The sequence below is a fragment of the Mustela erminea genome, chromosome 6 (genome assembly GCF_009829155.1).
Source record: "Mustela erminea isolate mMusErm1 chromosome 6, mMusErm1.Pri, whole genome shotgun sequence".
Taxonomy (NCBI): Eukaryota; Metazoa; Chordata; class Mammalia; order Carnivora; family Mustelidae; genus Mustela; species Mustela erminea.
Window position 1 is genome coordinate 27,082,332 of NC_045619.1, and position 25,639 is coordinate 27,107,970.

The 25,639-nt window shown below is 39.1% G+C and overlaps 1 non-coding gene across 1 annotated transcript; it reads left to right on the top strand.

Moving 5' to 3' along the window:
- The first annotated feature begins 623 nt into the window (after positions 1 to 623).
- LOC116594644 lies at positions 624 to 729 on the top strand. The gene has a single exon (XR_004287353.1). It is a non-coding gene; the product is annotated as a small nucleolar RNA U13 (small nucleolar RNA).
- Positions 730 to 25,639: the final 24,910 nt, after the last annotated feature.

The following is a 25,639-nucleotide window of genomic DNA, read 5'->3' on the forward strand; positions in this document are numbered from 1 at the left end:
GAAAAAAGGAGGAGGTGGGAGGGGGTACAGAGCTGGCTCAGTCAGTTGAGCCTGTGACTCTTGATCTTGGGGTTGGGAGTTCAAGTCCCATGTTGGGTGTAGAGATTACTTAAAAAAACTAAAAATTAAACAAAATAAGGGTGCCTGGACTCAGGCAGTTAAGTGTTCAATTCTTGATTTCAGCTCAGGGTTGTGAGATCCAGCCCCATGAGATAAGCCCTGAGTCAAGCTCTGTGCTGAACATAGAACCTGCATAAGATTCTCTTTCTTCCTCTCCCTTTGCCCCTCCCCCCAGCTTGTGCTCTAAATAAATAAATAAATAAACAAAATTTAAAAAATAAAATAAAGGCAGAGGTGGGAGAAGAAAAGCTGTTTTCCTAATGTTAGTCACTGACTGAGCACATTTAATAGAGCAGTTACACCATTTAGTTAAAAAGTAGTTATTACACCTATGGAGTAGTCTTTCCAAAACAAAATAATAATAATAATTTTGAACCTGAATTTACTCAAACCTCTTGAACTAACTGGCAGATGATGGAAAAGATGGGAGATGGAAGAACTTGCTAACGACACCAGGAGGATGCCATTAGCCAACTCAGAGTATTAGCAATGCCACAGGACAGAACCTTTTGTTGTTCACAGGTGTGATGACTGGGTGTTCAGCCACCAGGTGGAATGTGCCTCCCTCAGACATTGTCACAACATAATTGGTACCTTACCCATCTGATGTGAAAAGCAAAAAAATTCCCCCGGAACAAAATCCCATTTCTCTTCAACAAACACATGGCTTAAAAGAAAAAAAGAGAAGGAGAATTGTCATAAATTAAAAGAAACCTAAGAGAATGTCTAAATATGTAATGTGTGCCCCGTATTTGAATTTTTATTAGAACAACTGTAAAAATATATTTCTGAGACAATCAGGGAAAGTTGAACTTGCATTGGATATTAAATGTATGAAGGAATGTTTATGAATTTGGGAGGGCATGATAATGCTATTATGCTTTTTTTCTTTTAAGTTCTCATACACTAGAGAAACATTGTAAGGCATTTATAGGTGATGAGATAGGATGTCTGGGATTCATTTTTAAATCCTGTAAGATAAAGGAAAATGAAGTGTGAATTTGAGGAGAGGATCCATGAAAAAAGAATGGTTGGATGGGAATGATCATTGAAGCTAGGTGATGGGTATGGGGATGCTTCATTACACTATTCTATTCTTACATATGTACGACTTTCTGTGGGGTGCCTGGGTGGCTCTGGTTAAGTGTCTGACTCTTGATTTCAGCTCAGGTCATGATCTTGGGGTCCTGAGACAGAGCCTTGAGTTGGGCTCCCCACTCAGCAGGGAGTTTGCTTCTCTCTCTCTCTCTCTCTTCCTCTCCCTCTGCCTTTCCCCCTACTGGTGCCCTCTCTCTCTAAAACAAATAGATAAATCTTTAACAAAAAATTTCTAAAATAAAAAGTTAGTTAAAAATTAAACTAAGAAGCTCTTTAAATATTTTTTATTTTTATTATTTTTATTTTTTATTTTATTTTTTAAATATTTTTATTTTTTAATTTTTATTTATTTTTTTAAATTCTTTTTTTTTTTTAAGGTCTGTGGTGTGGCAGAATGATAAAAAGTTCAAGTTCAAAAGTTCAAAAAGTTCAAAAAAATATTTTTATTTTTATTTTTTTAAGGTCTGTGGTATGGCAGAATGGTAAAAAGTTCAAGTGTAGGAGTTAAACTTAGTTTTGAATACTAGCTACAACTGTTTCTAGTTATGGGACCTTAGGCAAGCCACTTAACTTTCTAAGCCCCATTTTCCCCATCTGCAAAATGGGAATAATAAGAATGCCTAATCATTTTTGCTGCAAGCATTTGATGAGATAATACATATAAAACTTAATGAAGCAAAGAGTAGCTGCAAATATTAGAGAAATCAGTAATGTCTGCAAGGAGGCACAGAGGAAATGCTAATATTAGCTCAATCAGATTTCATTTTAATTTCTTTCTCTGTTTAAGCTACTGCCTTTGATATTATAGTTGCCTTGTTACTTTTAAGTCTAAAGATTGCAATGCTGAAGTGAAATGTGCTTAGACAGAAATCCACAGGGGTGGGGAGCTACTTTTATTTCTCCTCACCTTGAAATCCATCCAGACTTGTCCTTTGATCGGTTGGAGTTCTATGATTGCTAGGCACAGAAAACAATTCTGAATAACTTAAGTGGGGGGAAAAGAAATCTTAGAGCATGCAAGGACAATCTGGATCTGGGAAGACAAGACTTAGGACAAGCTCAGGAACCAGAAAAACTCTGGTAGAGATCTGAATAACATAAAGCCATATGTTTAAATTCCTCAGGTCACTACAATCAGGATGAATAGACTATTTGAAGTCTTTGTATCATTTTGCTCAATATTTCAGTTTCAGAGACAGAACTGCCAAATTTTGGGTCATGTGCCCATCCACAGGTTGGAGTGGGGAAATGGGTTGGGTACCTCTAGTGACTGTATCTGGTGATGGAGGGATTGTTATTTATGTCAGGCCACTAGTTGTTCCATGATAACCATTTTTCTGTTCTTCCATAGAAATAGGGTTTTAGATGGCCAGCTACCTGCCCAGCCAAATACTACATTTTCTAGTCTCCCTAGAAGCTCCGTGAGGCCATGTGGCTCAGGGACCATGGGATAAAAGTAGAAATATGTGACATGTCCAGGTTCTGCCCTTAAACTCTCCCTTAGAACTAAAGATATGCTCCTCCTTCCCATGGCTACAGCTGTAGAAAACTACAGCTGGAATAGCCACCTTGCACCAATGACAGGCATAGGGCCACAAGATTTAGTAAAAATACAGGATGCCCAATTAAATTTGAATTTCAGATAAGCAAGGAAATCTTTTTTAAAAACTTCCTCTCCCTCTGCCTCTCCCCCTGCTTGTACACTCTCTCTCTAAAACAAATAGATAAATCTTAAAATTCTTTTCTATCATAAAAAGTTAATTAAAAATTAAATTAAAAAGCCCTTTAAATATCAAATATATACATATTTTTAAGGTCTTTGATGTGGCAGAATGGTAAAAAGTTCAAGTATAGGAGCTAAACTTAGTTTTGAATACTACTGCAACATCTGAAGACAGAAGTTCAACATAAACTGTTAAGTGAGAATAGAACAGAGAGCTGAATCGTATGTATGCACTGTGTGTTAATGACCTGTATGCTAGTGTTTGTTTAGAAAAGAGTCACTTATGTTAAATATGACCATTCTATTACATGAACAATGACTTAGAGAGGAAGGGGAGGAACAGAGGCAAGAGATAATGGTGGCGTAGACCAGTTGGCAGCATTAAGAGTGGAAAAGAGCAGACAGTTGGTGGTATATATTGAATATAAATACATGTGTTTTGGGGATATACTAAATCATTACCAGTGGTTTTCACGGAGTGGGCAGAAAGTGAAAAACATGTGGGAATTTCACATTCTAAGTCATATAACTTTAATAGGCAAAATTGATATTTTTTGCTTCCTAGAAATAAGAAAAATTCTATATGTTTTAAAGTACCACGAAAAGCTCAAAGATGAAGGCAAAGTTGGAAAAATCAGTTATAAAATATATCCTGGACAAAGAATTAATATTCCTAATACATTAAGTGCCCCTACAAATGCATAGGACAGAGATTAACATACAAGTAGAAAATGAGCAAAAGACATAAAAAGTCACAAAAGAAATGTATATTTCCAATCAACTGAAAACATTCTACCTTGCTAATCAGAACAGAAATACATATGATAACTAGATAGTATTTTCTTCCTAAACTGGCTTTTTTTGTTTGTTTGTTTTTGAAAAGAACAATCTCAATGTTGGTTATGCAATTTCCTTGAGTAAGGTTGTTATCAGAGACTGGAGACTGGGAGTTCAGTTTATCTGCAATGAAGTAGCTGTGGGTGATGACAAATCCAAAGGTGGTCCTGGGACCTGTGGTGGTCCCGCCACACTTTGTGAAGGATGACTATGGCTGAAGAATTGGGAGATCACCAAATCTGATGGGTTATCAATGTCTGACACAAATCACAGTAACTATCTGTTATTGAGTATTAAAATATGCCAGGCACATGGTAAATGCTCATAAAATCCTACTAAAGAAGGTGCCAGTGTCCTTCCCGTCTTACCAGGAAATAAAAACAGGTCTTAGAAATGTTAACCTGCTCACTTTTCTGCATTTACATAGGTGGCATAGGTGAGATTTAAATGACTCAGAAAGTCATCTTTCTTAACCACCATATTGTACTTCATTCACGCACACAGTATTAATTAAACATCAAATATCAGGCAACTGCTTTAGGAAATGTAATTATAGTGAACAGTATCCTTTTTGTGTAGCTGATCAGCTAGAGGGAGACAGAGATAGGTAATAGGCGATTATAATATGGTACCCTGTGCCACCTCTAAGAAACACCTCAACTTGGGGGGAGTCGGGGGTCGGTGGTGGAAGGGCAGTGGTGGTGGTACTAGGGCTCTTACAGCTCACAAGAGCTGACTATTCCAGCAGCATTTTTCATAATTGCCCCCATGTAGAAACAAAAAATGTTCATCAATTGATAAATGGATAAGTGAACATGCTACAACACATATGGACCTTGAAAACATGTGCTAGGTGAAAGAACACAGACACACACACACACACACACACACACACACACACACACAGCATATTGTATGATTCCACTTATGTGACATGTCCAGAAGAGGCAAATCTATAAAGATGGAAAATAAATCAGCAGTTGCCTAGGACAGAAACAGGGGGGATGGTTGGAGGTTAGTGAATGTTAATAATTACATGGGTTCATTTTGGGTGATGAACATCTTTGAAAATTGAGGGTTGTGGTAGCAGGTGTGTAAATCTGAATATATTAAAACTGATGAACCGTCCATTTCAATGGGTGAATTGTATAATGTGGGAATTATGTTTTAATAGAAGTTATTTTAAAACCAGTTGATTATGAACATTTCTTCCCAACTTTGCAGTCAATGACATGTTGGTGGGAGTAGGACTGCCAGATTTAGCAAGTAAAAATACAGGACAACCAGTTAAATTTGAATTTCAAATAAATAGCAAATACTTTTAAAATACAAGCATGTTCCATGCAATATTTGGGATGTATTTATATAAAAAATGATTCCTTGCTTATCTGAAGTTCAGATTTAACTGGGTGTCCTGCATTTTATCTTGAAACTCAGGGGGGAGCGTTGGCACAACAGAAACCAGTAAATGCTAGAAATCAGGCTCCACTCCCCTCCCCAGAGAGCTCATTGTTAAGCATCTGCCAGCACACCACTGCCAAAGTCATTAAAAAAAAGAGAGAAAGACTAAAAGTCAAAGGATGTAAAAATATATACTAAGCAAATACTAACCAATACTAAGGTAGCATGACTATATTCATATCAGACAATTTAGATTTTTAAACCAAAAAGCACTACTGTGATAAGGATACACACGTGGATAGAAGATTAGTTTCATTGAGATTTAATAATTCAAGGTTCTATGGGTCTCATAGCACAGCTTTAAAATACTCAAAGTGAAAGTTGCCAGGACTGCAAGGAGTCTCAGGAAATCCACTACCATAATGGGGAATTTGATACATCTGAATCAATAATTAATAGGTCAATCATAAAAGATAGCAATGGAAATATAGAAGATCTGAACAGTACAACTAACAAGCTTGATCTAATAAACACATGTAGACTCCCATACCCGACAACTGAATTACTTACATTCCTGGCAGTTTGCCGTAAAACATTTATGTCAAAACTTACCAGGCCAAAAAATAAGTTTGAGAACTTTTTAAAGAACTAGTCTATGCAGGGCCACCTAGGTGGCTCAATCAGTTGAGCATCCAACTCTTGGTTTCAGCTTGGGTCATGATCTTGGGATCATGGGTTCTGGCCCCATGGAGTCAGGTTCCATGTTCCAACTGCAGTCTGCTTGAGATTCTCTCCTTCTCCCTCAGCCCCTCCCTACATTCACAAACACACATACACACTCTTTCTCTTTCTGAAAAAAAAAAAAATTTTTAGAGAGCAGAAATAGGGGTGCCTGGGTGGCTCAGTGGGTTGGGCCGCTGCCTTCGGCTCGGGTCATGATCTCAGGGTCCTGGGATCGGGTCCCGCGTCGGGCTCTCTGCTCAGTGGGGAGCCTGCTTCCCTCTCTCTCTCTCTGCCTGCCTCTCCGTCTACTTGTGATTTCTCTCTGTCAAATAAATAAATAAAATCTTTAAAAAAAAAAAAAAGAGAGAGCTGAAATACACAGATCATATTCTCTAAATACAATGTGATTGAGTTAAGAATGCATGTTAAAAGATTTTTAAAAATATTACATGATTGGAAATGTTATAAACATACTTGATAAAACAACATGGCTCAGAGAAGAAATTGTAATGGTAATTTTATAATACTTAAATTTGGATGGTAATGAAAATACGTATCAAACATTCTAGAGAGGAATTCTTAGAGGAAAATGCATAATTCACTATGGTTATATTAGAAAGAAAAGTATACCAAAAAGTTAATGAGCTATGCTAATCTCAAATCTATGAGATTGGAAAAGAGATCAAAAGACTGGGTGTCTGGGTGGCTCAGTTAAGCAAATGCCTTTGGCTCAGGTCATGATCCCAGAGTTCCGGGATTGAGTCCTGCATCAGGCTCCCAGCTCCATTGGAAGTCTGTTTCTCCCTCTGACCTTCTCCCCTCTCGTGCTCTCTCTCACTATCTCTCTCTCAAATAAATAAATAAGAATCTTAAAAAAGAATATTAAAACAAGGGGCTCTTGGGTGGCACAGTCAGTTGAGTGTCCCACTCTTGGTTTTGGCTCAGGTCATGATCTCAGGGTCATGAGATCAAGCCCTGTGTCACCTCTGCACGGAGTCTGCTTGGGATTCTCTATGCCCCTTCCTCACCCCATCTCTGTCTTTGTGTGTGTGTGTCTCTCTCTCAAATAAATAAATAAATCTTTAAAAAAAGAATAAAACCAAAGAGAGTGGGGGAAAGGGGATATAATGTAATATTATATTCAATATTAATTCAATATGTAATTCAATGTTATATTACATATAATAATGAAATAATAAACGATAAGCAGAAATTAAAAGGAAAGAATACACAAATGAACGAATTTAGGGAAAGTGATTAAAATCATAAAAAAATTGAATTGGTATTTTAACGTCCTTCCGTGCATGAAAGGCAACCTACCAAGCTGAGACAATTTTATTAGTGAGTTCTAATACACTCTCAAGGGATAGAAAATGAGGAGAAACAGTCCTTGACTCATTTTCTGAAGTTTGGTATAATGGTGATATGAAAAATAGACACGTTCAGTGTAAGAAATGCAATTTATAAGCCCTTGCACTTAAGAACACAGTTGCCAAAAATCCTAAAACAAAATATTAGCAAACTGAATACCACAAGACATAGATAAAGATCATATAACATTGACAAGTTGATTATAAGACTTCAGGATTGGTTCAACATTAGAAAATCAGCTAGTGTATGGGACACCTGGGTGGCTCAGTCAGTTAAGTGTCCAACTGTTGATTTCAGCTCAGGTTATGATCTCAGGTTTGTAAGCTCAACCCGCGACTCACCCCGCTGTCCAGCCCGCACTGGGTGTGGAGCCTACTAAGATTCTTTCCCTCTCCCCCCACTCCCCCCACAAAAGAAGAAAAGAAAGAAAATCAGTGTGATTTGCTACATCAAGAGATTAAAGGCAATATGATCATCTCAATAGATATAGAAAAAAAATTCAATAACATTATTACTTTTTTTAAAAAGTTTTTATTTATTTAAGTAATCTCTACACCCAATGTGGGGTTCAAGCTTGTGACCCTGAGATTAAGAGTTGCATACTGTTCCAACTGAGCCAGCCAGGTACCCCTCCTTTAACTTTTTCTTCCTTTCTTTCTTTCTTTTTTTTAATTTTATTTACTTATTTGATAGACAGAGATCACAAGCAGGCAGAGAGTCAGGCAGAGAGAGGGAGGGGGAAGCAGGCTCCCCAATGAGCAGAAAGCCCAATGCAGGGCTCGATCCCAGGACCCTGAGACCATGGCCTGAGCTTAAGGCAGAGGCTTTAACCCACTGAGCCACCCAGGTGCCCCTCCTTTAACTTTTTCTTAAAATGTTACGTATACATTTTATATACAGTATGTTGGCAAACCATAGCCTGTGGGTCAGATCTTGCCTGCTGCCTATCTTGTAAGCTAGAAACTAAGCATTGTTTAAACATTAAATAGTTTTTTAAAAAGGAAGAATATTTATCACACATGAAAACTATGTGAAAATCTTATTGCAGTGTCCACAAATAAAGTTTTATTAGAACACAATTATACCAATTTCTTTAGGTATTGTCTATGGCTGTTTCACAATACATAGCAGAATTGAGTGGCTGACCCAGAGATGATATGACCTGCAAGTCCTAAAATATTTACTATCCGGCCCTTTACAGAAAAAGTTCTTCAGTCCCTGGTATAAAGCTCCTAAGTGTATTATAACAACTAGAAATAGAATTCTATCATAGAAATATTAACATTTAAAAAGTTATGGGAGGGGACGCCTGGGTGGCTCAGTTGGTTAAGCAGCTGCCTTCGGCTCAGGTCATGATCCCAGCGTCCTGGGATCGAGTCCCGCGTCGGGCTCCTTGCTCAGCAGGGAGCCTGCTTCTCCCTCTGCCTCTGCCTGCCATTCTGTCTGCCTGTGCTCGCTCTCTCCCCCTCTCTCTCTCTGATAAATAAATAAAATCTTTAAAAAAAAAAGTTATGGGAGTTATGGGAGTTACTATCTTATTTTAATAGGTGTCTATAGACTAGAAATTTGATTTTACAAGTTTCTATGCTAAAGAGAGAATCAAATACTCTATGTGTGGGGGTTTTTTGAGGATGCAGGGAACCATTTAAGAGACATTTTCTTATTATGGTATGAAGAAAAGTCTAGAGACAACAAAATGTTTATACATGATTGTCAACTTGGAGTTATCTCAATAAATTTCTTTTTTTCATGTAATTATCAAATGTTTTAGACTGACTTGACTTAATATATTACTGATTAAGTGACTTAAGAGATTTAGGTGATAGCCTTAAAAATATGATGTCAAAAATATGACCCGATTTTCACAGTAGATGCCAGCAAGGGGGATTTGTGGCCGGAAAATATAGGAGAGCAAAATTGTTTTTCCTCTACTCTCTTAAGTTCGGTGCCTGGAGTCCTGCAAATTGAAATGACCAAAGATAGATAAACAGGAGAAGGTTTATTTTATATGTGTGTGAGAGTCCTCACAGAAATGAAGTGAAGGCCCCAAAGAGATCAGACCCAAAGGCTTATATATCATTTTAACAAAGAGTGATACATTGTGGAGAAGGGACAAAACAAAGGAAAAGGGATCTGAGCTTCCAGAAAGATAGAAGATAATAACATTTTGCAAAGTTTGTCACACAAATTAATCAGGTACCAGTCTCGGGTCTGGTAAGAGTCATGCTGTCTCAAGTGATTGAGAGTCCCTGGGATTAAGAGTTGTTTTTCTCTTCCTGGTACAGGAGAAGGAGACATCTTTATGATGGCAAAGTTTGCCCTGCTTTTAGTAATATGGGGGAGGGCAGAGAGTTTTTTTTCCCATGACTGTATCTTAATTGACTTTGATTCAAAATAATCATTATGCAACAGTAGCATATTTTGAGGTGGTATATTCTGGTCATCTTCAACAATGAGTGGCTGCTTGAGGTAGGACTTATCTTGGTGAAATTCACAATCTGGATCAGGTATCCTGGCCACCACCACCCCACACCCCAGGCCCTGTTCAGAGAACCCACACAATTCTTTCATCTTGAAAGTGAGGGGCTAACAGATTTTCTACAGATGCTGCTTGTTTTTCTACCTCATCATATGTCATTTCTATTAATCTTTCTATAGACAGTTGGTCAGGAAATTGCCTCTATTTAAGCACCACTATTGAGGGCTTGGGTATCCTTCAGGTAACCACAATTTAGTTTACTTTTTAATTTACTGTGGGCCTATTTACTTTATATTTTTTCAAATTTTTCTCTTAAAATGGTTTGTGTTCTTAAAGCCAAAGTGAACCACATCTTTCTTTGATTTTACTCATTTATTCATTCAACACATATTTTTGAGTATCTTTTGTATGCCAAGCACTGTTTCGGGTATACTATAGTATACAAAAGAGGGAAAATACTCTGCCTTTATATTCTAATGGAGGTAGTAGACCATAAACAAGATAAATATGTAAAATATGTAACATTAGAGTGACAAGTGGCAAAAATGACTGTAAGAATAGATGGTAAATTGTAGAACACCAGACAGTGATTGATGTGAATAATCTGTAAGTGATAGCAATGTAAATAACCTTGTCCCCTAGAGATGCAAATGATTTGTGCCGGGTAGAAGAGATTACAACCCAAAGATTAGATTTATTGCGCTGTGGGGCATTAATCAATTTTTATGTAATTTAGGAAGCTTATTCCAGCATTTTTTTTCCTCAGTGACTAGAAATAATTTGTCTGTCCTATGCCCTACAGTTTATCACCTTTCTGGCTCTTTCATTAATGAGATAAACATCTCTTTGATTCTATATCAGGGTTTTTAACTTTCTGAAAATTCTATATGATCATATAGAATTGATTTACTGAGTTCTGATTTGCCAACCATCTTTAGTGAACAACCAAAAAATAAAAAATACAGATATTTCAAAATATGTATGTTAAAAAAATAAAACAAGAACTTAAAAGAAAAACAAACCCTTGTAGGTTTTTAAAAATATTCTAATGTTGATGGAATAGTAGGCATTAAAAATGGAGATCAAGGGGCGCCTGGGTGGCTCAGTGGGTTAGGCCTCTGCCTTCAACTCAGGTCATGATTTTGGGGTCCTGTGATCAATCACCACATCAGGCTCTCTGCTCAGCGGGGAGCCTTCTTCCCCCTCTCTCACTGCCTGTCTCTCTGCCTACTTGTGATCTGTCAAACAAATAAATAAAAACTTAAAATAAAAATGGAGATCATGAGGACCATACAGTTATAAGGGATGAAAGGTTATTGAGACTGTTTTATCTATCTATCTATCTATCTATCTATCTATCTATCTATCTATAGAAAGATAGATCTACATACATACATACACACACACACACACGGGGTGCCTGGGTGGCTCAGATGGTTGATTGTCTGCCTTCAGCTCAGCTCGTGATCCCAGAATCCTGGGATCGAGCCCTGTATCAGGCTCCCTCCTCGGCCGGGAGCCTGCTTCTTCCTCTCCTTCTACTGCTCCCCCTGCTTGTGCTCTCTAGCTCTCTCTGTCAAATAAGTAAATTGGGGCACCTGGGTGGCTCAGTTGGTTAAGCATCTGACTTTGGCTCGGGTCATGGTCTCTGGGTCCTGGGATCAAGCCCTACCTCAAGCCTTCATCAGCCTCCATGCTCAGCAGGAAGTCTCCTTATTCCTCTCCCTCTGCCTCCCCTCACCTCATGCTCTGTCCCTCTTGCAAATAAATAAATAAATAAATAAATCTTTAAAAAATATATATAATGTTAAAAGATAAACTGAAGCATGTTAAACTTTTTAAGTTTATTTGAGCAGAAATCCATTTGAATCTGGCAATGTCCAATGAGATGTGGTTGGCAGCACTCCACCCACAGAAGCTGGGGGAAAGACTTCTAGATAAGGTGCAGGGGCAAAGCAAGGGAATGCCTTGATTGGCTCTAACCTATACGTTTGCCTTACTTAGAAAAGTCTAGTTGACTGTGATTGGTTGTTCTCAGGTTTTGATTTCTTAATCTTGAAGCATTGCAGGCTTAGGGTTTGGTTTGCTTGGGTGGCATTAAAGCCATCTCATCAATGGCCTCCTTGTTTAACTAGTTTAGCAATAGGTAAATAAATAAAACATTTCAACTTCTCAAACAATATTACCTACTTTACTGATTGTTATACCCGAGTTTTCGCCTCCAAGAGACCACCAAGGAGCAAACACCGATGCAATCACACGTGGAGGGTTTATTTGACAAGCTTAAGCTTGGGCCCAAGTATACCCCACACAGAGGAGTAGGGACTTGGACCCCGAGCTTAGTTAAGGCAGGGGTATTTATAGGTTCCTGTTACTAAAGCAGGGTGGGGATTCCTGTTACTAAAGCAGGGTGGGGGTTCTGGAACCAAAGCAAGATGGAGCTTCCTGTTACTAAAGCGGGGTAGGGGTCTCTGGAACCAAAGCAGGGTGGGGATCTCTGGAACTAAAGCAGGGTGGGGAAAAGTTCAGCCCTTGGGCACAGCGGTCTGAGATGGCTGCCAGAGCTAAGATGGCTGTACTTACGCTAAGGCTAAACCTGAGGTGGGATGGCCTTGATTTTTCTCGGCCTCCACACTGGTGTTTTATACCAGTCCACTAGGTATTCAAGCATTTGAAATCATTACTAGGTCAAGCTCTGGAGTTAGACTGCCTGCCTGCCTTCAAATCTGGGCTCAACCACTTTTTGGTTTGGAAAAGTTATTTAATTCCTCTCTGTCTCATAGGATTAGTGTGAGGTGCTATTAAGAAGTTCCCAACATTCTAGTTAAGTGCTCAATACATGTTATCTGTGAGCTTTCTGTTGAGTTACTTTCTCCTTGCAACAAAAAGTTACAAAACAAAGTAATAATGTAGAATAAGTAAGTAACCATTGCAACTTTATATCATTATGTCAATTACATTAAAAGCAATGCAGGATGTTTGCAGTGTTTAATAGAATGACGTTTCTCACTATTGAAAAATTGTACTTAGCAGAGCTTTTTCAAATCAAAATGGATTCTTACCCACCTATATTTAATCTTTATTCTATAGTATAACAGAACACTTTATGACCACAACTAATTGTTGCTTTCTAGTCAACCTAGGTCTCAAATAGTGCTTTTTTGCTTGAAAAAGAAACTTCCTAAACTAACTGTTAAGAGTGAGCAGTTGGCAATACAAAGATCTGGGAAACATTTCTTTAGAGGATTTATGAGTGAACCCACTTCTGCAAAAAGTTAGCAGTTAATAATTTCCCAAACAATAGAAAAAAAAATATGCTCCCCCCCCATGAAATACAATAAAATGAAAACAAAAAATAGATACAGTTCCCTTTAAACTGTTGGCACAATGATTCAAGCCAACTTCCTTAGGAGGTTCAGCAAATACTATGCAGGCTTAAAATATGAATTCATTTTTCCAAGTGTCTTCAACTTTCCAAGTTAAAGCAGAAGATACAACGGATCTCTTTATTCTAGTCTGCCACACAGTGTTTTGAACTCATCAAGATTGTCAACATAGATGGGCAGAAATCTTGGTTTACATAACAATACCTTAAACCTTGCAACTTAAAATTACTCCACTAAATTGGTTACATACTATCTTAGAATCTTTCTTCAGTATATAAAAGAATTTAAAGATGGTTTTTGTTACTAATTTCCCACCACAAGATGAAATTATTTATTATGAGCTTTACATTTGTTAAAAAGAAAAAATGGGCCCAAAACAGGATCACTTTTGCTAGGTCCTGCCAACACTAAATACCTCACCTAATGGTAGTTCCAGCCTCTCCCAGAGGTGGAATTTTAATCCAGTCAGTCTGGAATTTCCTGGGCAGTACTGGTGAGGTAATCTCCATGATGAGATTCCCTGCCTCCCTCTAGGGGAAGGTAAATTTTCCTGGTGTAAGTAATCTGCCCTAAATTTCCTTGTCCCACCCCCCTGCCTTTGGCCCATCAAAAACTTCCATTTTCTACAACTTGTGGAGAGCATCCTTGTCTTTACGAGATAGGGTGCTGCCTGATTCATGACTATTGGATAAAACCAATTAGATCTTTAACATTCAACTTACTTGGCTGAATTTTGTTTTTTAAACAAATTTTATCCTTGGATTTTATAATGCAGTTAATGGAGGAGAGTCAGAAGAAAGGCAGGCAAGGGCTAGTCCCCCAGAGGAAACCACCCTTAAAAGGAAAAAGATGCCATCTTGTTATTCTATACCACTCTTCCCCACTTAAACAACTATCTGATAGGTAGATGAGCACGTGGACAAAAACCTGATTGGTTGGTAGACAGGGAAAGTTAATCAGATTAAAACAGCCCTCCAACAATCTCTTAAAAAACCCTAGACTTAGACCCTCCAAAGCAACCTTCTCGGGTCCACTACCTCTCTGAGACCTTTGTGCTGTTGCCCAATAAACTTTGCCTTACTGCCCAGCACTTCATGTCTGGTCTACCTCTTCATTCTTCTAAGCAGCATGACTAAGAACCACAAGCACTGTAGGAAAAGAAACCCTGCAGTGTGCGGTAGTTTCTCGAATGCATGGTAGCGGAGGAAAAAACTTTTTTTTTACCCTTCATTGGCTGAGACACCTGTAATAAAAGTCAGATGAAGAGAAACAAATAGAAGTGTTTTCACATACATACCTATGTACACAGAGGGGATACCCAGGGAAAAATCAGCAACTCCCCAAAGAAACCGAAGCCAGTTTAAAAAACCATCTTCAGGTAAATATGAAAGAAAAAAAGGCTTGTGTGTTGGTCCGTCGCTGGGAGGTTGGGGGGGCAGTTATGGGAGGTAACCAGGAGGAGCAGTACCCCCTTCTTCCTAGTACTGAGAGGGGACACTTACAAACAGAGATTTCCTTGCAAAAGGATAACTTACATCCTGTTTCACAGCTTCTGCATCAGCCACTTCTCAAAATAATCAGCTCTAAATAAACCTTATGCCAAAGAGGTATATTTTGGGGTGACATTCTGCAACCCATCAGAACCAAATTCTCATCTGGATTTCAAATGAATTGGGCAATCTAATCATTGTTTTTGAAGGCCCCACCATGCTCTATACCTTGGGAAAGGTGTTTTAGATTGAAGGGGTTCAGACCATGCCACTTCGGCATATTTTGAGCTAAAGGCAATTGAGAAACAGCAGACTGAATCAAGGGCCATTGAAATAAATTTCTGGGCCCAAGACGGAGCTACTCCTAGGGAGGGCAGGGAGGGAAGCTGCCACAAAAGCCTATTAAAGCTTAGATAATCTTTACCATTGGAGCTTGACCAGAAGCACCGTGTACCCAGTCAACCAATCCCCAAAGGCCAAGGAAAGTATGGGACTTCTCACTGAAACTGATGATGTGGACTCTGGCCATCAGGTATTTTCTGTTTGTCTCTTCCTGGCTCTTTATTCTTTATCCTATAAAAGCTTCTTGCCTTGTGCTCTGTTTTGGGTGTGTGTGTGTGTGTTTTGTTAAGTTTTATTTATTTAAGTGATGTCTACACCCAACATGGGGCTTGAACCCACAAACTCAAGATCAAGAGACGTGTGCTCTTATCACCAGGCCAGCCAGGTGATAAGAACTTTTGCAGTTCTCTGAAAGAAGACTGTCCGCTTCATTTAGTGTTAAATAAAGTTTGTCCATAGAACCTAAATGGTCTTCTTAAATCATCTTTATAACAGAGTTGTCTGCCCTCCCTTTTTCTGCCTGAAAGCCAGACACAGACTTCCCTCCCCTGTACCGGGTAAGGAGAGCTATCCTTACTTCTTGTTACAAGATAAACTAAGACATATTAAAAATTGTAAGAGTTTATTTGAGCAAAGTTGATTAGAATGGGACAGTGCCAAATCAGAAGGGTAAGTTAGCATTCCACCTACCCAGCCAGGGGCAAGACTTCTTTTTCTTTTTTTTTTTTTTTTAAAGATTTTTTATTCATTTATTTGACAGACAGAGATCACAAGCAGGCAGAGAGGCAGGCAGAGAGAGAGGAGGAAGCAGGCTCCCTGCTGAGCAGAGAGCCCGATGCGGGGCTCGATCCCAGGACTCTGAGATCATGACCTGAGCCAAAGGCAGCGGCTTAACCCACTGAGCCACCCAGGCGCCAGGGGCAAGACTTCTATTTGCCAGTGCTGGGGAGCAAGAATTCTTCTCTCCTTTAAAGGCCTTCTAGCTGAACTAAGAATCAAATTAGCATGAGACAGACTAACAGAAGAAAATCAAATTTAATAGCGTTATATACTTATATATGGGAAAACCACACAGACATGGAAATTCCAAAGACAGGCAAGATGAGGTTTGTCATCCTGAATTAAGAAAGGGGGAGGAGTCTGTGACTTCAAAGGAAGGGACTGCCATTCATAGGAAGATGAAAAAGAGTAAATGTTTGGTAAACAGATGTTTGCCCCGGACTACAGATGGGTCACTCAGATAAAATTTATCTCTGGTAATGACCCTTATTCTGGGAAAGACTTCCAATTTAGATTCTTCTATGTGATTAATGCAGGGGTAAAAGTTTCTATTGAGCCTACAGGGTCTTGATTGCCTTCAGCTCAAAATTATCTGCCTGCCAGAGCGGCCCCCACACTAGTCACTTTCCCACAGTTATCTGCCGCAGATAACTACACCCTTCCCCTTTGTCTAGTCACTTCTCAACATACCCCTCTTTGTCAAAATGACACATTAGCCTGCAAATCCAACCACTTCTTTGGTTTTTCTCTTCTTTCTCTTCTTTTCCTGCTCTTTCTTTTCTTCCACCTCTTTTTTCTCCTCCTCTTTCTTCTTCTTTGTGATGTCCTTATGCACATGTAAATACTAAGATCAATAAAAATTGTTTGCCTTTTCACCTGCTAACCTGTCTTCTGTTACTTCAGTTTCCAGATCCCCAGGTACTTAAGCTGAGAATCAGGTAGAGGACGTTTTTCCTCATCTCCATGGTAGAAGGGAGAGAAAGGAGACTATTTTCCCCCAAGATCTTCTTTAATTTTCTCACTAAATTAATTCATTTGCTTGTCCATTTTATATGTTGACTAAAATCTGTCTAATGAAATATCTTTTGGGATCCCAAAGTTTAGTCAACTAACCTGTAACAAGCATTGTCCTTAAAGCATTTTTTAAAGTGTTCCATGTGTTTTTTATGTAATCTTGCCAATAAAGATATTAAATATTTCAATATTATTTAGAAATGATAACGAATGAGGTGATTGATCTGAGTTATCAGGGAGATGTTTTTCTCTCTTAATAAAAAAAAATTTTTTCCCCAAAGATTTTTATTATTTATTTATTTATTTGACAGAGAGAGAAACTCCAGCAGAGTTCCCACTGAGTGTGGAGCCCCACACAGGACTCAGTCTCACAACCCCGAGATCATGACTTGAGTTGAAACCAAGAGTCAGGAGTTTAAATCCACTGAGCCACTCAGGCACCCTGGTTTTTTTGTTTTTTGTTTTCTGTTTTCTTTCTTTCTTTTTAAAATACTGAAAGATATAGAAAAGTGTGTGTGGGAGTGCCTCATTCCCCTGAAATATATTTTGCACAATAATAATTTAACTATTAATAATAATAAGTAAAGTACTTTTTTTTTTTTTAAAGATTTTATTTATTTATTTGACAGACAGAGATCACAAGTAGGCAGAGAGGCAGGCAGAGAAAGAGGAGGAAGCAGGTTCCCTGCTGAGCAGAGAGCCCGATGTGGGGCTGGATCCCAGGACCCCGAGATCATGACCTGAGCCGAAAGCAGAGGCTTTAACCCACTGAGCCACCCAGGCGCCCCATAAGTAAAGTACTTTATCATCTTTCATTCCTCACTCATCCCACCATATCTATGGCAAGACATTTTCACATTAGTAAATTATAAAGGACCATTTATTTGAATCCTGACTATAATATTCTAATTTAGGTTTTCAGGCTATTCTAAAGCTGTCTATGGGTTTAAGCAATGTAGTGCTGAAATAGATGGTTTCTGCAATGTTCCAGCACTGAGTTCCTATCAAATCATAAGGGGGACATGGAAGCGTGGTAGGTCTAAATTCTCTGCAACTCATCATTCTAATTATGCAGCCCAGGGAGGCCACCTGGCTGTCAAGAGACATCAGGAAGCTCATTTACATCGGTAAATTCACTGTGGTACAAGCTCTGAATCTTCACTTTGCAGGCTCAAAACTTGAACTTTCGTCAGCACATTGAAAGTAAAGTTTTCTCTTGGCAAACTCATATTATCCAAGCTCACCGAGACTGAAATGTCATTTTATTAATTTACAATGGGCAATAAAATATTCATGTGGATTGTTATGCTTGCATCCATAGGACCTGTACATTTCCTCTTTACAGACAAAACTGCCTAGGAAGCCAATTATAATTGAAAAACTGGTGGTGGGGTGGGGGGAGGTCCTGTATTCAGAACAAGTGGAGGTAGTTGAATGATGTAGCTTAGGGACAAACTTGTCCCCTAGCCTAGAGTGTTATGAGTCTGCTGAGGTCTCTTCTCCCCTATAATAGGTTTGAGTACAAAACTGAGGTGCACATAGGTTGTGTAGCTTAGTTGGTGTGTGTGTGGGGGGTAAGAGTTGGGCACGAATTGGACTTGGACAAAGGGAGGATGAATATAGGGAACATTTCAGGAGTATGGAATAGTATATGTAATGGCTCAGATAAAGGAAAGACTGACGAACCAGAAAAGAGCAATAGTTCACCATGCCTGATTTGTAACAGTACAAAGGAAACAATGTCTGGAGATAAGAACCAGAGGGGTAGCTGGAGCCGGGGCATGTGATGGCCGTGTAAGCCGCAGGACTGGATTTAAATTTTTATCCTCAAGAGGATGGGGAACTCATGAAAAGTTTTAAGCGAGGGAATAATGATGACCAGATTTGTGCTTTAGCAAGCTCACTCCCGCTACAGGGTGGAGAATGAACTAGAGAAAGGCAAGACCAAAAGCAGAGGTGAGCTGGCATCTCAGATTAGAATGGAATGACTCAAAAAATGGGATGATGTGAGACAGAATTTATGGGAGTGGGCGATTAATTATATATGGACAAAAGTAAGAAAGGAACAGGTGAAGAGGACGGTTTCTCATTTGGGCATGCTGGTGCCAGCACTGTGAGGGGAACAGTGGGGGTCACAGGGAATGGAGTGAAGGGTGAGCAGAAGAGGCAGACGATGACTCACTTTAGAGTTGAGACATTTCAGATTGAACTTGATGATTCCGTGGCTGAAGTAGATTTATCCAGTAGGCTATTAAATATTTGGGTTTGTTTGTTTGTTTGTTTGTTTATGAGAGAGCATGATCAGGAGGAGGAGCAGAGGGAGAGAGAGAGAAAATCGCAAGGAGAGATTCTCTGACAGAGTCCCTATATGAGGCTTGATCTCATGACTCTTTGAGATCCTCACCTGAGCAGAAATCAAGAGTCTCTTGCTCAACCAACTGAGCCACCCAGGTGCCCTTTGGCTTCATTTTTAGAAGAGAGAGCCAGACTGCAGATTTGGAGATCATCAGCAAATAAATAATTTGTAATAGAAACCATAGAATGTCTGGCGACCCATTGAGAAAGATATGGGAGGTAAGTAATAACAATACCAGTCGCTCTTCTGTGTACCTTCTGGCAGTGTCCTTCCAAAGTTGAGTAGTTCTAGTGCTTGTCTAGAAGCTTCAAGGTCAAGTTCATCACATGATTTCTCAAACAAGACAACTTCTTGGAAGACTTATTGAGCTAACAATTACATAAAACAAACAAAGAAGCAAACATTCCACTTGTATTTGGCAAACACTTTAAACTAGCCTTCGAAGTCATGTAGCAACTATTCATTTGGAGCAAGTTACTAAGTCCTGCCCAGCTTTGTGGGAAGAATTAGAGTCTACCTTTTGATGGAAGGAGTGTCAAAGAATTTGCAGATGTATTTTTTTTTTCAGGCATAATTTTAAATTACCAAGTCAGGGAAAAAGAGACTACATGTTTTGGAGGCTTTACTCAGTAAGTTTGCTACCAACAGGTGGTCTGAAATTCCTTCCTTCCTTTCTTTCTTCCTTCCTTCCCTCTTTCCTTCCATCTTTCAAAACTCATTTACAGATATTGGCTACACATGGTGTCACAATCAATAAATTCCAAATTCAATGCACATATTGTTCTTTAAAAAGAGGTTTTTGTGTTTTTTGTTTTGTTTTGTTTTAACAGTGCAGATTTATTAGTTTACAGTTCTAGGGTGAGATGCTGCTATCAGTTTCACTAAACTTAAGTCAAGGTGTCTTCAGGGGCTGATTCCCTCTGGAGACTAAAGAAGAGAATGTTCCCTGCCTTTTCCAGCTTCTGGAGGCTGGCAGCACTCCTTGGCTCATGACCCCTTCCTTGAATCATTCTGAGACAAGGAAACTGAAGGGACTCCATAAAAAAAGCTTTTTTTTTTTCTCTTTGCTTCTTTTCCTGCATCTGTTCTAGCTAGGAACTGTACCCCTGCCTTGCAGAGGCTTTAATGGTTATCCTACCTATAAAGGTCAAGGAGTTAGTGATTCCTTTGGAGTCTTCCAGCACAATAGATGATATCTGGGGACTGACCAGGTGAGGTCATCATGTATGTTTTCTGAGACCACCGACTCCAGACACCTTGATGCACCAGAGCCTTAGGGACTTATGAAGGACATCAGAACAAGGACTTGTTTGACCAGTTCCTGGATGCCTGCAAGGACACGTACACCAGACCATCATCTGCAATAAAAACCCATCCCTCCAGCAAAGATGAGACTCATTCTCCTTTTCCTTTCCAAGACTCCCAGAGGTTCCCTCTGTCTCTGCTCCCTGTGTACATTCTCAATAAACTCTGCTCTCACTTCCTGCTGGTTCATGGTTGATTTCCATCCTTAATTTTTATTTGTTTATGTATTTTTAAGTGTGCTCTAGGTCCAGTGTGGGACTTGAAATCATGACCTGAGATCAAGAGTCTCATACTCTACAACTAAGCCAGTCAGGAGCCTCATGCTGGATTTCTATCCTGCATGTAGCCAAGGACCCTCAGGTGGTCAGGCAGGACCCCTGTTGGGTTCTCAGACCCGGCAGGCCAGCATCAATTCCAACCCCTTGCTTCCACTGTCACATCTTTTTTAATTGAGGTGAAATGAACCTAACATAAAATTTTAATTATTTTTAATTATTATTTTTAAATTTTATTATAATTATTTTTAAGTGGACCCTTCGGTGGCATAATGTACCTTCACATTATTGTACAGCCATTCCCACCATCCATTTCCAGAACTTTCTAATTGAAAAGAGCTTTAAAATGTTGACTGTTGTTTTTCCTTCAGTGTGGTAGATGGAAAGAATCAGAGCTTTGTAGGCATGGGTAAGTTTCTGACTTTTGAACTTTAGTGAACTCATATATAACATTTAGATAGAGTTGTAGACAGCGTGGATGACATGTCTAGAACCAGGCCAGACTCTTTGCTCTTAATAGTTTAGATCTAGTATATATGAACCTATATAGAATCCAGTTTATTTTCCGACATTTCTTCCAGAGGGAAGGTAGCTCGACTCTTACTTAGCATGAGATCTTAATTGCTCAGCTTCCAAAGGCTGAACTTGATCTGCTCACTCCATTCACAGGCTCCTTTGCTTTTTGGCTCTGAGTTGGGCTGGAACAGTGGGAAACTCCTGCAGGAAATCCAGAAGGTAGAAGGGAGAAAGAGGCCAAGACTTACAGTGCCCTGGTACCCTCCCTTCATGTCTAAGTGTCTTTTAAATATTCCTCCACTGAAGGTCATGGCTCCTATCCTGTCTCTCTTGCCTAGTTCTCCTTGCATTCTGGCAGCTGCTACCTCCTCTTGCTCCTTTAGGCACTAGTTCAGCTAGATCTGGGGTAACTCCTGCTGTTGCTAACTTAGGGGTGCTTTCCTATTTCTTACTGGTTTTTTTAACTTCTGACCATACAGCAGTTCTCTCCTTTAAAATTTCTTCAATTACATTCTTCCTTCTGGGCTCCTGAGTGATACTTTCCTTTTTTTTTTTTTTTTTTTGAAACAAATCTTACTCTGAATTCCATTATGTAAAAGAGACAAAAGTGGAGCCACATTAGCTGATGCAAGGGTGGATAGTGTAGGACCAATTGCTTCCTTCTGCCCTCCCACTGCAGTGGCCTCTGAGGACTTAGGATTTTGAGGGACACGTTTAGAAAAACACTGGACTGAGAAAACCCCAGGAAATGCTAGCCCTGCCCAATGCTTGGATGACATCTCTCTACCAACCTTGTGAAATAACTTCACCAGACCTCACATGCACACTTTGGAAATGAGTGAGAACACACCTTCACATATTAGTTCCATTTCTACGGTGCAGTGACACTATCTCTTATGGAATTCAATGCATCTTATTTTTAAAAAATATTTTATTTATTCATGAGAGAGAGAGGCAGAGGGAGAGGAAGAAGCAGACTCCCCACTGAGCAGGGGGCCCGATGAGAGACTCGATCCCAGGATCCTGGGATCATGACCAAGCCAAAGGCAAACACTTAACAACTGAGCCACCCAGGTACTCTCCATGTACCTTACTGCATTTGGTGGGCTGTTCAGGTAGGGGGTCTGCAGGTTGCTTTCTCAGTTTGAAGGCTGATAAGAATACTGACTTAGATTTGGCTTCACACTGATTTCACACTGATTTCTTTTCAAATAGGCAATGTAAAGAATATTCACAAGATAAAAAAGATGAGTTATATCCTAGATCCCCATGGCTTGCCTCATGGCCACCATGTGTGGTTTTGGAAAACCCATGCAAAATGAGAAGTCTACCAGGTCAGAAATCCCAACCATGCACTTTGGATGGGATGAGCCATCTCAGCACCCATGAGGTCCACCATGTGATCATCGGTGGGAAGTTTTGTTGTGCCACCTCTGCGTGGTCTATGCTGTACTCCATTAATTTGTGGTTTAAATGAAATAGGCTTGGCCATGGCTTATCACATATAAATTAAGGGCAGTATTCTTTTTCTTTTTTCTCCCTGGTATTTATTTCTTTATTTAATTATTTATTTGCTGGGATTTTTAAAAAATTTAAATTCAATTAATTAACATATTATTAGTTCCAGAGGTAGACTTCAGTGATTCATCAGTTTTATGTACTATGCAGTGCTCTTTACATCATGAGCCCTCCTTAATGTCCATCACCTAGTTACCCCACCCCCCAACCCCCCTCCTCGCTTTTAGCAACCCACAATTTGTTTCCTGTGATTAAGAGTCTCTTAAGGTTTGTCACCCTCGTTGGTTTCATCTTGTTCTATTTTCCCCTCCCTTCCTCTATGCTCCTCTGTTTTGTTTCTTAAATTCAACATATGAGTGAGCTCATGGGATATTAGTCTTTCTTTGATTGACCTATTTCACTTAGCATAATACCCTCCAGTTCTAACCACGTTGTTGCAAATGTCAAGATTTCATTTTTTTGATGGCTGAGTAATATTCCATTGTGTATGTATACCACATCTTCTTTATCCATTCATCTGTTGATGGACATCAGGGCTCTTTCCATAGTTCAGCTCTTGTGGACATTGCTGCTATAAACATTGGGGTGTGGGTGCCCTTTCAGATCACTACAGTTATATCTTTGGGGTAAATGCCTAGTAGTGTAATTGTTGGGTCATATAGCTCTATTTTCAAATTTTTGAGGAACCTCCCAACTGTTTTCCAGAGTGGCTGCACTAGCTCGCATTCCTAGCAACAATGTAAGAGGGTTCCCTTTTCTCCACATCCTCGCCAACATCTGTCATTTCCTGACTTGTTAATTTTAATAAGGGAAGTATTTTAAAAATAGATTTTAAACCATTAACTGTTAATTTGGGATCTTCCCTAAACCATACCTCCAAAGAAAGTCAGTGGAGACCTGATACTTCTTGAGGTTAATCAAGTTAATCAAGAGTATTGAGAAAACCAGTAAGGACTTCTGGAGAGTTCATGCGTCTCCCCACTGTTTTCAAGTCCTTGCCTTTACCTCCCTCTTCAGACTACCCTCAAGGGATGAAAGAAACACCAAGTTGCTTGATACTAGGCTTCAATTATTTGGCTCAATGCTGCTAATAGAGTGTGTTAAAAGTGAACAATTCAGTTAAATTTAAAAAATCTACTTGAAAAAAAATCTGCTTGATGCCAAATAGCTGGTTAGTAGTACTGTGTATATTCTTTAGAATTCCTAAACTATTTTTGCCTTACATATATACAAAGTCTTTATCTGCACTTTGCTTATTATGTTGTGATTTTTCATGGATTTGCTTCTAATTGCAAATGAATTATTTGGCTGTCACATGTGAAATTAACAAGAAGAAAAATGTTCTAATTTACAGAAGGTCAGGTGTAGGTTGTGGGAAATTTTCAACAGTCAAGCAACACGCATATTAAATGAAAAGAAAAAAGTTCACCAAGTAGGATCAAAGGATTATTGAAAGACTCTCAAGATTGTTGGATTTGGACCATATCTTCACAAGCAGGAAGATAACTAGATTGAGGAACCCAGTAAGACAACTGTTATAAGAATAGTTCTATACCCTTCTATCTTAGCTTGAGCTGCTATAACAAAATTCCACAGACCAGGTGTTAGAAATTTATTGCTTATAATCCTGGAGACTGGAAGTCTGAGATCAGGGTGCCAGCATGGTTGGAAAAGGACCATCTTTTGGACTGCAGACTTATATTATGATCCTTATATGGAGGAAGGGTCTAGAAAATGCTATGGTTTCTTTGCTAAGAATACTAATCTCAATCATGAGGGCTCTACCTTCATGATCTAATTACTTCCCCAAGACCCCACCTGCTATCACCACTATCACTTTTGGAGCTTAGGATGCAACATATGAATTTGGGGTGGAGGGCACAAACATTCAAACCACAGACCGACCTTCCTTCCTTCCTTCCTTCCTTCCTCAACAGATATTTATTGGGCACTGTTTTAATTATTGAGGATACAGCAGCAAACAAGAATTAAGGTTCTTGTAGTCAGGGAACTTATATTCTTGTTGGAGAGATACAGACAAATAAGAAAAGTCAGAAGTGATAGTTTTCTCTGCTCTGCAGAGAATTAAAATGGGTGATGTGATAGACTGGAGACCACATTAGATGAGATGATCCTTAAAGATATCTCTGAGGATGTGATTTTTTAAAAGTTTATTTATTTATTTTTAGTAATCCCTACACCCAATGTGGAGCTCAAACTCAAGACCCCAAGATCAAGAATCACATGCTCTTTTGACTGAACCAGCTAGGTGCCCCGAGGAGACTTCTGAGGTACAACATGAATGCCATGAAATTAACCACAAGGGCTCAGGGAACAATATTTCCTTTTTTTTTTTTTAATAAGTTATCTTTTATTTCAAGTGATTTAAAAAATTTAAATACAACTAATTAACATACGATGTGTTCTTTGTTTCATGGGTACAGGTCTGTGATTCATCAGTCATTATAGCACATACCCTCTCCGATGTCCATCACTCAGCTATCCCATCCCTCCACCTATGCCCTCTCCACTCCAGCAACCCTGTTTGTTTCCTATGATTAAGAGTCTCTTATGGTTTGTCTCCCTCCCTGGTTTCACCTTGTTTCATTTTTTTCTCTCTTCCCCTGTGATTCTCTGCCTTATTTCTTAAATTCCACATATGACTGAGATTATAGGATAATTGTCTTTCTCTGACTAGCATAATACCCTCCAATTTCATCCATATCATTGCAAATGTCAAGATTTCTTTTTTTTTTGATGGCTGAGTAGTATCTATTATGTGTGTCTGTGTGTTTGTGTGTGTGCATCATCATATATATATATATCCCACATCATCTTTGTCTATTCATCTGTCAGTGGACATCAGGGCTCTTTCCATAGTTCAGCTATTGTGGACATTGCTACT